General features: G+C 38.2%; 1 non-coding gene across 1 annotated transcript; it reads left to right on the top strand.

Annotated features, from left to right (window-relative positions):
• The first annotated feature begins 13,829 nt into the window (after positions 1-13,829).
• LOC114009878 (U6 spliceosomal RNA) lies at positions 13,830-13,934 on the top strand. Its single transcript, XR_003551273.1, has one exon. It is a non-coding gene; the product is annotated as a U6 spliceosomal RNA (small nuclear RNA).
• Positions 13,935-15,203: the final 1,269 nt, after the last annotated feature.

The following is a 15,203-nucleotide window of genomic DNA, read 5'->3' on the forward strand; positions in this document are numbered from 1 at the left end:
GATATATATATATATATATATTTGGAGAAGTTTTTGCTATATGGCACATGCACTTGCCAGAAAGACAGAGAGAGACAGAGAGACAGAAAGAGAGAAGTCACCTCCCAGGGGGGCATGGCCGTGCCACAATCCCTTCTCCTCCATTCTCGTCTTGGGATCTTGGGCATGCATGCACATGTGCCAGTGTGAGTTTAAGCCACCAAGTCCAGGACTTGAACTGCAGTCAACCACATGGGAGTCCAGCTATGTAGCCATTACACCATCTGCTGGTCCCCGAGAAATTCTTTTTATGAGAAGAGTTCCAGTTCCTCGATGAGCTCTGTGATTGTTGTGGAACAAACCTTATAGAAGCTACTTGATTGGTAAATCTAAATGCAATGGGAATAATTAGATCCTGGGGTGTGAAGAGCATAGTGGTATGGTTTCTGAAATAGAGAGTAAAGTCAAAGCAGCAATCAGAATAGGTTGACTCAAGCAGTCCTGAGGCATTGGTTGTTTGATTATAGTGTTCAGTGAAATATTAAGAATAATAAGCCTACTAAATTCTTACTTGATCTGTACAAGGAGAACCATTCTGTGCCAAGCAAACAAAAATCCAACTGGAATAATTAAAACAGAGAGTCATGGCCCCTCACTATGTTTCCAGATTTGAGACAATGTATGCAGCCAGTACTCTTTGCGTGAGAAGCCAGATTCTTTTGAGAATGAGCCCTAGTATACTACCGAAAATTTGTACCTTAATTTTTCTCTCAACCTTCCCAAAGAGACCTGTGACTTTTAGTGAGAGAAATCATGTAGTAGGGAAAAAGGAGAAGTCAGATATTTTAGGACTCTTGGACATTTACTTTGAAATAACACTGATTCTAAAAAAAGCAAAACAACACTGTGGCCCACAGTCAGAGAAGGGGCTTATGAAAGTCAAGTGATCAATGGAGTTCTAGCTCAGGACCTTCTCACATCTAGTTCCAATGGGTCCTTGAACCTGTCTTATGGTTATTTCCTCAGTTCCAGAATGCGTAGTTGAAACAGACAAAAATATCAGCTTGTAGAATCCTCACAATGGTTCCATGACTGGTAGAGTAGGGGTATTATGGGGGTGAAAACCAGGAGGAAGATACAAGACAGCCTCTACCTAGGAAAACAGTAATTCAAAAGCAGTAACATTCCTGGAGTGATTGCAGAAATTAGTACTATGATGAGAGACTTGAAAGATGCAAATGTGATTATTCTCACTGTCTCATCATTCAGATCACCTATTTGACTTCTGTAGAAGACAGAAGGATCTTTGAGGTGACAGGTTATTGTGAGCTTGCCTCAGTGGTGGCTCTGATTATAGCTGCTGTTCCAGAGGTGGTCATATTCCTAGAATAAATTAACACACCCCCTTCTACCTAATATGCAGCTATTCATCTAGATACCTTGTCCTTCATCACTGTTACAAGACCCACCAGAAGTGGTTTGCTTTCATCTGGAAACAGCTGCAATATACCTCAATTCTCCTACCTCAGGGATGTATTAACTCTCCAATTCTATTTCGTATTTTAGTTTGTTGGAATCTCCATTGCTTTTTTCTTCCATAAGGTATCACATTTATCATTAAAATGATGACATTATGCTGATTGGACACAGTAAACAAGACATATTGAGTATTCTAGACTTATTGGTAAGACAATTGTAGACCAGAAGGCATGAAATAAATCTAAGGAAAATTTAGACTCCACCTATCTCAGTAAAATTTCTATTGATATAGTGATGTAGAGCATGTCAAGATATTTTCCTAAAATGAATAATAAGATATTGCACCTGGCCTCTGCTATAACCAAAAAGAAAAAAGAAACAATCCTTAGAAGTCCTCTTTGGGTTCTACAGGTAGGTATTTTACCCTGGCTCATTTACTGAGAAATGCAAATACTGCTAGTTTTGAGTGTGGTGAGAACATAAAAAGTTTTTTTTTTTTTTTTGGAGAGATTTTCACTGTAGGACGCGTGCACTCGCCAGACAGACAGAGAGAGACATAGAGACAGAAAGCGAGAAATCACCCCCCCAGGGGGGATGGTCACGCCGCAATCCCTTCTCCTCCATTCTCCTCTCGGGATCTTGGGCACGCACGCACACGCGCCCGGCGTGAGTTTTAAGCCACCGGGTCCGGGACACGAACCGCGGTCGACTACGTGGGAATCCAGCGACATAGCCATTACGCTAACTGCTGGTTCCCATAAAAAGTTTTTGCCACAGACCCAGGCTTCTGTGCAAGCTGCTCTGTTGTTTGGGCCATAAGAACCAGAAAACATAATGATTCTCGAAATGTCAGCATCAAACAGAGATGTTGTTTGGAGCCATTTTAAGGGTCCCCTATATAAATAGGACTAAAGGGCCTTAGTACTTTAAACCATGGTTTGCATATAACTATAAACTTTTTAACTGAACTTGAAAGTAAGATTGCCACCCAGCTACCTTTGAATCTGCATGCCTCTGGATCAACATGGAACTGCAGTATTGACTGCGGTGGCTATTCCTAACTACTAAGGGGAAATTGAACTACTGCTCTAGAGTGAAGGTACGGAAGAGCACGACCAGGATATGTAAGTTATTTTAGGACATCTCTTAGTATTACCATGTCCTGCAATTAAGGTCATTGGAAACAGTGACCCAATTCAAGTATGACTACTAATTGCCTACCTTCTTCAGGAATAAGTTTGGGTCTTTCTGTGAGATGAAGAGTCAAGACAAATGACATGCATCTTGAAGGTACAAGAATACAAATTAAATAGTGAAAGAGGGTAATTGTGAATACTAACTATGGCCATGTGATCAGTTACAGAAAGAAGAACAACAATTGCCATGAATGTTTCCTCCTTATTTTGTTATGAATATGTTATGTCTACATGTGTGTCCATATATGTGTGTGTAGCTGATTTTACATTATAGTATTTAGGTTACATGGTATCAAGAAGAATGAAGATCACTCAAGGATTTTACTTCCTCTTTAGAAGAGGTTAATGGCTTTTGGTCATACACAAGATAATTGCATCATGTTAGTTGAATTATGACTTTCTTACTGCCTTTAATTATGATTTAGTAAGATGTGTACTGGTGCTGGTTTGACAGGGTGATTTTATGTGTTAACTTGAATGGCTAACAAAATTCCAAAATAATTGGGTAAATACTATGTTCCCCTGTGTTTATTATGGTGTTTGTAAATGTGATTCACATTTGAGTCAGTGGTGTCAGTAGAGCAGATTGCCCTCCACAATGTGGGTGGGCCTCACTCAATTCCTTGAAATTTGAATAGAACAAAAGGTGGGAGAGGGAAAAATTTGTCCCTTCTCTAGGACTGTTTGAGCTGGACATCAGTCTTCTGCCCCCAGACTGAGACCTTATACCATTGGCTCTTCTAGTTCTCAGGCCTTTGGTGTAGATTAAACTATTTCACTAACTCCAGCATCTTTAGCTTATGAACTGCAGATCGTGGGACTATTCAGTTTCCGTAACCATGTGAGCCCTTTCCTAATATTCTCTCTCTTTTTCATGTGTGTATGTATGTACATATTTGTGTATATGTATATATGTAGGATATACATTATATATATTTATCATGTAATTATTATATATTATATGGATTATGTCATATATTCTCTCTCTCTCATATATATAAACACACACACAAACACACACATACATATATGATGAATATAAGGGGTCTTCAGGGTCAGCAGATGCTGTGGCGGTTAAGGTGCTGAGATTCCCCCATAGACCGTGAGATTCCCAACCCAGTAGCTTGAAACTCTTGCAGGGTGTATGCATGTGTGTCCAAAATCCCAAGAGGAAAATGGAAGAGAAGGGATTATGGCATGGCCATACTCCCTGGGGTGATTACTCACTTTCCCTCTCTCTGTTTCTCTCCAATGATGACAAAAAAAACCTAATATACATATACATACACACACACACACTCACACACATATATGTTTTTACATATGTTTTTTACATATGTGTGTGTGTATATATATATATTTTATATATATATATATTATATATATAAAATGTGTATTATGAGGAAAGTATGTATGGATTTCAAAAATTTTTTGCTCCCAGATAGACCCATACTCAAAATTCCATTTTGTCACAAATGTTTTGAAGTCACCTAATATAGTAATACTATACACACACATATATCACACACACACACGCATGAGCGCACATGACAATAGTTGCTTCTGTTGATTCTGTTTCTCTGGAGCACCCTGACTAATACAATTGCAAAGGCGTCACAGTTTTTTCCTATATCTCTTCACTTGTTTATCATATACAGAAATGACTGTGCTCTTTTTCTTGAGCATCTTTAAATGTAAATGGCGCTATCTTTCTGTCTGTAATTAATATGTTCTCTCCTGACTCCTTTTTAGTTTTTCTTTCTGGAATTTCATTTAGTCAGATGAACCTAATATTAACTATATCCTTTATTTTATTTATGTCTTACCTTCTGACAATTTCATTGACTATCTTTCATCTTTACTAATTCCTTTGATTAATTGCTTCCATTATTGTTTTAATATTATTACTTTTTCTATACATGCTGATTGTTTTGTTCCATGCATGGATTTAGGCATACATTCATACTTTAGGGAGATAATGACTTAGGTTTTGTTTACTCCTTTTTCCCATTTCATCTTATTCTTTAACTTTTTTTTTCAATGTGGGTTTCACGTTAAGGGGATTGTGAAGAGAGTTTAGTGGAGCTTACCCAGATACGGAGATTTTGACATTGCCATTAAATTAGTCCTCTGGACACCGATCTTGTATCTACTGGACAAATGTTACAATTATTGTATAGTGTGGATACCCTCTTTATTATTAGACCTTTAACTATTCCCTCTTTCCAAGTCCTCAGTCATGATTCTTCTCCTATCTGCTATTCTTGCCATTGCCGAGTCCTAAGCCTGCTATAGTTTCAATGAGCAAATTTATAGTTTCTTTTGTCCACACCCACCTCTGGAAGCACACCGATGGCAGCTTATTCTGTCGATCCCATTATTTCCAACTCCTGCACAGTCCGAATTTTACTAGAATGTCTTATTTTTCTTCTGACTTTATTTTACTTCCTTTCTCTCTCATCATTATTATAGCTTTATTTTTTATAATTTCTTTTGATCATTTTATTTTGGTCTCATGGCAGACAGACAATTAATCTGCTCTTTTTTCCTGCAAATCTATGAACACAACATAAATAATTGAGAACAAAAAGATCATTTTGATGGTTGAAAGTCTGGAATTATAGATTATAATTGACAAGTTACACTCTTCATCAGTATAGGTATCTAACTTTTACCTTCATTTTACAGTTTCTAGAAATTCTCAAGAATAGGTTTACATTTTGGGAAATGGCAGATTTTTAACAATTCTACTGACATTATATATACTTTTAACCTTTCATTCATTAAAAATTAAAGCTTACATTCAGAAGTTTTAATGAGAGAAGAGGGGATACTGTTAAAAAGTGAATCACAGGGAACCAGCAGTTAGCGTAATGGCTATGTCGCTGGACTCCCACGTAGTTGACCGCGGTTCGTGTCCTGGACCCAGTGGGTTAAAACTCACGCCAGGCGCGTGTGCGTGCGTGCCCAAGATCCCGAGAGGAGAATGGAGGAGAAGGGATTGCGGCGTGACCATCCCCCCTGGGGGGTGATTTCTCGCTTTCTGTCTCTATGTCTCTCTCTGTCTGACTGGCGAGCGCATGCGCCCTACAGTGAAAATCTCTCCAAAAAAAAAAAAAAGGGAATCACAAACAATGGATAACACGTTTAAAAAATTTCTTTCGAAATTAAAAAAATCCAAAAGAGACCAAACTCAAACCTACATAAGCATTATATGTAAGATGTATCGTTATGCTACCTGTTATATATTCAATTATTCATGTATATTTGACTATCATGCCATGGTGGCTATGTAATGATGGAGGTCTATTTGGCATTTACACATTTAATAGCATATGTGGCCTGTGATCTATGGCAATGTACCTGCTAGTAAAATTTCATGAGTGACCATGTGGATACATTAATACAAGAGGGAAAAAAATGACATAGCCACAGAATTTAAAATCTGATCCCAGAGAAAGAGAAAGTTTCATTATGATGAAGAACTAACCGAGAATGCACCAAATAGCTTGTGACAATTTAGTAGTAATGTAAAATTTGCTAAACTATGATATTATACACATTTGAGTGTTTTTCCAAAACCAGTACCATTCCCCAAAATGTAACCTATCTAAAACTCTCGATAATATTAATTTCTTTGACATATAGCTTGTGAATTGCTGCCCCTTATGAGCTTTAACAACTTTTAAAATTGAAAGCATACAGTTCTCAAAAAAAAAAAAATACTCTAAGGCAATAGGTCCTCCTGTTACGCATTTGAATTCAGAATTTCCTGCTATAAAACCCAACGTAGTGAGAGATTTAAAAATTATGTGGCAAGCTTTATTCAATATTTCATGACAATTATAAAAGATCATTTTAATATGGAGCATAATTTATAATTCTAAATTTGATAAGAAAAGGGCTACAAAAGCATTATAAACTTTGATATATTTCATGTATTTTGGTGCAATAGAGTGCCTGCACAGCTTAAGGTTCCATAGTTCCACATTAAAACTCTGTTTTCAATTTAACACCGATGGACCTATATCCTTTATTTAGAAATGTTACAGTCACAGTCACCCAAGGCAGGAAGTGAGAATCTAGCTTTACAAAGGTATAATTAAGTCAGGAACTGGACAAAATCAGGGCATACTATAGCTTCTCTCACTTTCTCACTCTCTGGACTCTTGTGTTCACCTCAAGTTCTCCACATTCTGTTCTCGGCCATTCAGTTGCTAAAATAAGAATTATCTCTGTGTAAGTCATAAAAATGGAGATTTATATAAACGGAGGCTCACTCAGATCACTGTCTGGAGTTCCACAGTCAAGGGGCCACATCTGGTGAGATTGTTTTGTCAGGTGGATAACAGAGTGGAGGGCCAGTTGGTGAGCAGAGCAAAATGTGTCTGTGTGTCTCTGTCTTGGTGCCTCTTTTTATAAACTCTCTAGGATTCAGTTATGGTGGCCTCACCCTGACACTTCATCACTTCTCAGAGATCCTCCTTGCAAGAAAATCAGATTAAATCTCCTTTTCATATTTCACAGTTCAACCAAGTTCCAACACCAGAACTTTTGGAGGACATATTTAAACCACATTAGTGCCTATTTCAATTCATAGCCCACCTTTCCCTGCTTCCCCATGAACATGACAGATATGTATCCTCCCTCTTCGACCTGACCTCTCACACATATCTGATTCCTTAGTGCATTCATTTACACAGACCGATGCCTTTGAGCTCAATTTCCTATCACAGAAGATAATCTAAGTAGTCCACTGTCATTAGGTGTTTTTCTTTCTGGTTCCATCAACTCTGCATAGGCACAGAATAGAAAGAGGGCTACTGAGGTGTCCTACTGTGGAATGGCAGGCTGTAGCAGATAAGTGAACAGTGAATAGTTGTAACTCCCAGGGAAAGAAAAACACACCATTTATCAGAGAATGTGTTTTTCAACTTTTTTTTTTTTTTCTGGCAGAAATAAGGAAGACTGAGAAGACAGTCTGTACTTAATTAGTAACAAGTAAATACATAACTTTTTACTCTTGTAACAATTTGATTATTATTATTTGGTCAGCCCTGTCTCTAATATGAATTCCAAAGTACGAATTATTTGGGGTTAATCCATTGTAGAGAAATGTTCTTATCGCTGCATTGCTCTGTTATTTTGAACAGATCGTCACAATTTGACCCTGTGATTATTTTGAATTTTTGAGTTTTTGTATTAAATGAGGTTGAATTCAGGTTAAAACAGTAATGAATCAAGAATGAACCGCATGCTCTTTGTGCTAGCTGATAGAAGTAATTACCAAAGTTGTCTTAGGTGGAGCTTTGGATGATGTTAGTAACCCTCTTGTAATATAGTTAATACCCTAGCTAGGAAAGGAAGAGCACAGTAATAAACTTACATAGTAAATTCTCATCAGTGTGTGGTTTGAGGTTTTAGGTGGGGCTTACACAAAATTATCCAGTAGATGGTTATGAGACTGAGAAACGCCTCACCTCATACTGACGACAGGTTATAGAAGCAAAAAACATTCAAATAGTAAGGTTGATAAACTGTAGGAATACTGCATAAATAGATAAAAACTGTGAATCTGGATTTTTTTTTTTTGGCTTGGATATTTGACTGATAACCTACAGTTTTCAATTGGTATTGAAAGCTTCAGTGAATTATCCATGTAGATAATGAATATAATAATATCACTCTAATAGAATTTTAAAAAAATATTTTCAAATAAGTTAATCATAAATAAATCAACTTTTAGTCAAGGCTTACTATTTAGGCACAAATTCATAAAGTGTATACATAAAGTTGGCATTTTGGCCATTCAAAAGTTGATCAATGAATGCTACTTTAATACTCTTCCTGTACTTAAAGGGACCAGGGGTTGTAACTTTAAATGGTAAAGCATCTGTTATGTTGTATATAGGAAAGATTTGGTAAGAGATTGAATTATTTTCAGTGTAAAATACTAGGATACCTTGTTTTTAAAAAGTAGATATATCTAAATGCTAAGATTATTAATGCCATCGATTTGTTTAAAAGAGGAGCTATTTCTTTTGTGCTTTATTTGGTTCAAGTCTGATTCTTTGAGGGAACATTTTCCCTTTATTTGATCCTCTAACCCTTTTATGGACTTTTTATGTGACTTTTTAATATATTATTACAATGAAAAGTCCTTTTCTTATACAGTGATGATACGATAATATATTTTCTTCCCAAATGTTGATTTATGTACCTTCAACACAGTATACCCAGTATAGAGTGCTAGGAAGTGACATAGATTACACTATGCACCTTGAGGGTTTTATTTGTGAATAAGTAAATGAATGAATACGTACTTGCTCTCCTCTAGGTCACTGTGTTCCCCGCAAATTCCTGTGTTAGAATCTCATCCCCAGTGTTAGTATTAGGAGGGACCTTTGGGAAAGAATTGAATCATGAGGGTAGAACCTTCAGAAATGAGATTAGTGTTCTTGTGAAAAATACCTGAGGGAGCCTTCTACTATGTGAGAACAAAGAAAAAAAAATTGCATCTATGAACGTTAATGAAACTTACTGAACACCAAGTCTGATGGCACTTTGATCTTAGTCACTCTAGCCTCGTGATAGCTATATAGAAGCTACTTGGCCTGTAATAGCAGCCTCTAAAGAATAATAAAAAATTGGTACTAATAATTATAAGTACTGATGTGACAGGTATCTAAAAATTTGGAAGTGACTTTGGATTTGAGTAATGGGCAGAGACTGGAGGAGTTTTGAAATACATGTTAGTTGGACCGGCAGTTGGCATAATGGCTATGTCGCTGGACTACCGTGAGGCTAAGTACGGTTCGAGTCCCACACCCGGTGGCTTAAACTCACGTCACACCAGGCACATGTGCATGAGTGCCCAAGATCCCAAGAGAAGAATGGAGGAGAAGGGATTGCAGCATGTCCATCCCCCCTGGGGGGTGATTTCTCACTTTCTGTCTCTCTGTCTCTCTCTCTCTCTCTTTCTGGAGAGCACACGTGCCCTATAGCAAAAACCTCTCCCAAAGAAAAACAAAACAAAACAAAAAAAGAGATACATGGTAGAAAAAACTTCATTATCATGAATGGACTGTTAAGAGTGACTCTAAGTGGATGGCATAATGGTTACATTGCTGAATTCCCATGCAGTCGACTACAGTTCTAGTCCTGAAACTGGCAGCTTAAACTCGTGCCCTGTGCATAAGAATGCATGCTCAAAATCCCAGAGGATAAAGAAGGAGAAGGAATTGCATTGTGGCCGTTCCCCCAGCCCGGGGTGGGGGTGGGGGGATGATTTCTTGCTTTCTGTTTCACTGTCTCTCTGGCATGCACATGTACCCTATAGTAAAAAATCTCTCGGGAACCAGCAGTTAGTGTAATGGCTATGTTGCTGGACTCCCACGTAGTTGACCGCGGTTTGTGTCCCGGAACCGGTGGCTTAAAACTCACGCCGGGCGCGTGTGCGTGCGTGCCCAAGATCCCGAGAGGAGAATGGAGGAGAAGGGATTGCGGCGTGAACATCCCCCCCTGGGGGGTGATTTCTCGCTTTCTGTCTCTATGTCTCTCTCTGTCTGTCTGGCGAGCACACGCGCCCTACAGTGAAAATCTCTCCAAAAAAAAAAAAAATCTCTCAAACGAACAGACAAAAAAAAGAGTGACTTTAATGAGAGCTCACAAGAAGAGGAGCGCTTAAAGAAAGGTTGAGTAGTCTCAGAGAATAGCTAAGTGATTGTGAACAAAATGCTGGTAGAAAGATGAACAGTAAAAGACATTCTGATGAAGTTTTAGACAGAAAGGAAGAACACATAACTAAAAACTGGCAAAAAGGTGATCTTTGTGATAAAATGTCAATGAACATGGTTGCATTGGTTGTGCCCTAGTGTTTTGTGGAAAGTAAACTTGTGCAGGATGTAAAAGTATATTTAGTAGAAGAAATTTATTTTCTTTCCTTTTTTCTTTGGAGAGGTTTTTGCTATAGGGCACATGCACTTGCCAGAAAGACAGAGAGGCAGAAACTGAGAAATCACCCCCCAGGAGGGATGGCCACAACACAATCCCTTCTCCTCCATTCTCCTCTCAGGATCTTGAGAACACACACACACGTGCCTAGTGTGAGTTTAAGCCACCGAGTCCAAGACTCAAGCCTCGGTTGACTACATGGGAGTCCAGTGACATAGCCATTATGCGAACTGCTGGTCCCAGTAGAAGAAATTTCTAAGAAAATGTTGAAGATGTGGTTTGACTTGAGTTCTGTAGGAAAATGTAAAAAGAGATAATTGATTTAAATATGGAATATTAAATCAAAAGGAAAACAAAACTTCAAGATTTGGAGTACTCTCAGTCTGTCTATATGGAAGCAAATGAGAAAGTGGGTTTGGGGAGAGAACACCAAGCATATGGCCAAGCAACCATTGATAAAATTAATATAACTCCATTAGGTGCTATTCATGAAGACCATGAAAAAAGGTATTTCGAATATCATATGGTTTGTTGCTAAGTCCAGAGTGCCAAGGACTTCAAGACAAAAGGATTTCAAAGGAAGGGTGTTAGGCCCCTGATGATCATTGCTCAACACTGCCTCAAGGTTGTGTTGTATTTTGGAACATTGCTGCTTGGCTACCCTGTGCTACACAGGTTGTGGTGGTTGCCCTTCTGGAGGAACCAGGTGGTAAACTTTGGCAGCCTCTTCCAGATGCCATCTCTGCTCCTATACAGAGGTTAGGCACCATGGGGACTTTTTTTTAACTCCACCTAGATTTTGAGGGATGTAACTTCTTCCCTAACCCATGGACACATGAATCAGAAAGAAAATCACAGCATAAGTCCCCACCATGTCAATGCCTAGTAAAACCATGCAGACCCAGAGGTCAGACAGGTAGAGTCCCCAGAATGCAATTCCAGCTTACAGAGGCTACACCACGACTATTGAGAGCTGCAGCATGCATCATGCCTAGCAAAGCTATGGGTGGGGCACCTTGAGTCTTGAGAACCCATCAATCCATCCTCCACCCCAGTGTGTACAGAAGGTTAAATGTCAAATAAAAATATTGTTTTAAAAATGTATGTTTTAATGGTGTTTGCCCCATTTGGCTTACAGTAATTAAGGAGGTTCTTTTATACCTTTATTATTTCTTATCTCTCTTGGAATAGGGATGTCTATTCTATGGCTGTCCCATCATCATAATTTGGAAGCTCACACATGTTTGATTCCACAGGTTTATAGTTGGAGAGGAATTTGCCTTAGAATGATTCGTATCTTGAATCTCGCCCATATCTTATTTAGAAGCTAGTGGTGAAACTCTGGGCTTTAGATTTTTGATTTGATGCTGAAATGTGTAACATTTGGGGGACTACTGGGGTGAAATAAATACATTTTCATTCATTGTGAAAGAACAGTATAGAATTCTATGCATTGGATGTTTATGATCTCTCCGAATCCATATGTTAAAACTATAACCACCAAGGTGAGGGTATTAAGAGGAAGGGCTTTGGGAGGTGATTAAATAATGAGGATTTCATCGACATGAATGATTTAGTGCTCTTACAAAAGAAGGTCAATAGAGTTTGTTTTACCTTTCACAATGTGAAAGCGCAAGAAAATGCCATCTGTGAATCATAAAATGGCCTCTTCTCAGACACTGAATTTTCTGGTATCTTGATCTTAACCTCCAGAATATGAGAAATATTTTTTTGTGGTTTAGAAGCTATTCAGTCTATGTATTTTATAATAATATCCTGAATGGACACTCCCAGAAAGAACAATTACAATGGGAAAATATTACCCATGGTAACTAAACTATAATTAGATGTAATAGAAAAACTAGAAACTTTAGCATGATGAAATAAGTTTTCACTTTTAACCTTTTTTTTACATTACTGCACAAAATAAAATTCAGTTACAAAGACCTCCCCCATCAGCTTCTGCCATAAGAGTTACCCTGGTCATGGTGGCACCAGCTAACTGTGTAGAGACATAGAGCTGCCTAGTTCCTGTAGAAGACTTGATAGCATCCAATACATTTCGTATTCCTCTGACTTTTTATTTCTTGCCATATACTATAATATTTGAAATTCAAAGTGATATATAAGATAGCATACTTTTTTTTTTTTGAGAGTTTTTTGCTATCGGGTGTGTGCGCTCGCCAGACAGACAGAGAGAGACATAGAGATCGAAAGAGAGACATCACCCCCCAGAGGGGATGGCCACACCACAATCCCTTATTCTCCATTCTCCTCTCGGGATCTTGGGCACACGCATGCACACCCAGCGTGAGTTCCAGCATGAGTTTTAAGCCACCAGATCCATGACACAAACCATGGTCGACTACATGGAAATCCAGTGACATAGCCATTACACTAACTGCTGGTCACAAAGATAACTTATTTTTCAAACAAAAGCTCCAAATAGCAATGTTACCATGATGAAGCAAATAGTACAAGGTTATAGAACAAGCTAGAAAACAGAGCTAGGATTAGAGCTCATGCCAAATCTAGAGCTTATGATTTCCCTTGCTCTACAATGCAAATACCAACTACAGCACCTACAATAGACAAAGTTGGCTTTTAAGTGGAAGAGAAGCCAAAGTCAGGGAAGAAGGAGACGTTTCACTGAAATCTAAAGACTTCGTCAGATTTCTTAATCAGTTAGCAAGATTTTAATGTCTAGGGTCTATGATTGAAAGAAGTCAGATAAGCTACTCATGATAACATGACACGACGGCCCATGAATTTTGGAAGTTGGTGACAATAGGTATGCTCAAGGCAAGAACTAGAAGAATGACTGCTTCAAATGGAAGCTGAAGTAGTTTCATAGGTAATCAACAAGGAAACATTTAGTGGAGTTTATGGACTGCACTGAACCAATCACTGGAATTCTAAAATTCTTCACGTCTCGTGTATGAGGTAAGTGAATAGGAGTAAATAGGAATTCTTGTCTGTATACTTAAGATTTTTTTTTTATTTTAATTGATCTTAATGAAACAGAGGATAGCTCATCTACTTCAGAGATGTCTAAAGTTACTTGGAGAGAGAAATAGAATGTGAGTATGATTATTCCCAACTAATTAGAGAAAAAAAAAACACAAAAATTTGCAGACATTTCTGTGTAATATAATCAAAATAATTATTATATATTCAGTGTCAGGTTAGTGAAATATTCTGTACTGGAGGTTATAAAAAGAGATACACTTCGGCAGCACATGTACTAAGATTGGAATGATACAGAGAAAATTAGCATGGCCCCTGTGCAAGGATGACATGCAAATTCATGAAGTGTTCCATATTTGTGACTCCAGAAATAATCCTCAATACATACAGCTAACTCATCTTTGACAAAGGATGCCAGTCAATCCAGTGGAAAAAGGGAAACCTCTTTAGCAAATGGTATTGAAAAACCAGATATCCACTGCAGAAAGATGAATCTGAACCCCTATCTGTCACCACTAACAAAAATCAACTCAAAGTGAATAAAAGATCTAAACCTAAGACCGCAAACTATAAAACTACTGGTGGAAAACAGTAGGGAAACTCTGGGAGATATTGGGGTAGGCAAAGACTTCTTAAGCAATACCTCCAGAGCACGAGCAATAATCCCCCAAATAGACAAGTGGGATTGCATCAGGTTAAGAGTTTCCCCATAGCAAAGAACACTGTAATTAGTGTGAATCGACAACCCTTGGAATGGGAGAGATTTTTTGTTAACTGTGTCTCAGATAAGAGACTGATAACCAGAATACACAGGGAACTCAAGCAGCTTACCAGGAAGAAAATGATTAACCCAATTAAAAGATGGGGAAATGAGCTGAATAAACAACTCTCTAAGGAAGACAAATGAACAGTCAAAGAGCATATGAAAAAATGCTCAACATCCGTCACTGTAAGGGAGATGCAGATCAAAACCACAATGAGATACCACCTAACCCCAGTCAGAATGGTGAAGATTAAAAGAGCAAATAATGATAAGTGCTGGAGGGGATGTGGTGAAAGGATACATTCCTACACTATTGGTGGGAATGTAAATTGGTCCAGCCACTGTGGAGAACCATATGGAGGTTCCTCAAAGACCTTCAAATAGAACTACCATAACATCTAGCAAGTCCACTCCTGGGTATCTACCCAAAGGACAGGAGAGCACTCAGTCAGAAAAGCGCTTGCACATCTATATTCATTGCAGACTTATTCACAATTGCTAAAACATGGAACCAACCAAAATGTTCACAAACAGATGAATGGATTGAAAAATTGTGGCATATATACTCCACAGAATACTATTCAGCCATAAAAAACAACAAGGCCCTGGAATTTGATAGAAAGTGGATGAATATGGCAGATTTGTTGCAAATGAAGCAAGTCAGGCTATGAAAGAGAGACATTGCATGTCTCCACTTAACATATATTGACTGTTTGCACTCTAGGGGAGAGACTAAAAGACTGGAAAACATAAAAGTATTACAAATTTTAATGGACACTAGACACAAAGTCAAAGAGAGTGTGAGAGGTAAGAGTGTAGGAAATTTGGGGGGTGGGAAATGGAGAGGTAAGATACTTGTGGGATAC

This window comes from Tupaia chinensis, unplaced genomic scaffold (genome assembly GCF_000334495.1).
Source record: "Tupaia chinensis unplaced genomic scaffold, TupChi_1.0 Scaffold000652_1, whole genome shotgun sequence".
Classification (NCBI taxonomy): Eukaryota; Metazoa; Chordata; class Mammalia; order Scandentia; family Tupaiidae; genus Tupaia; species Tupaia belangeri.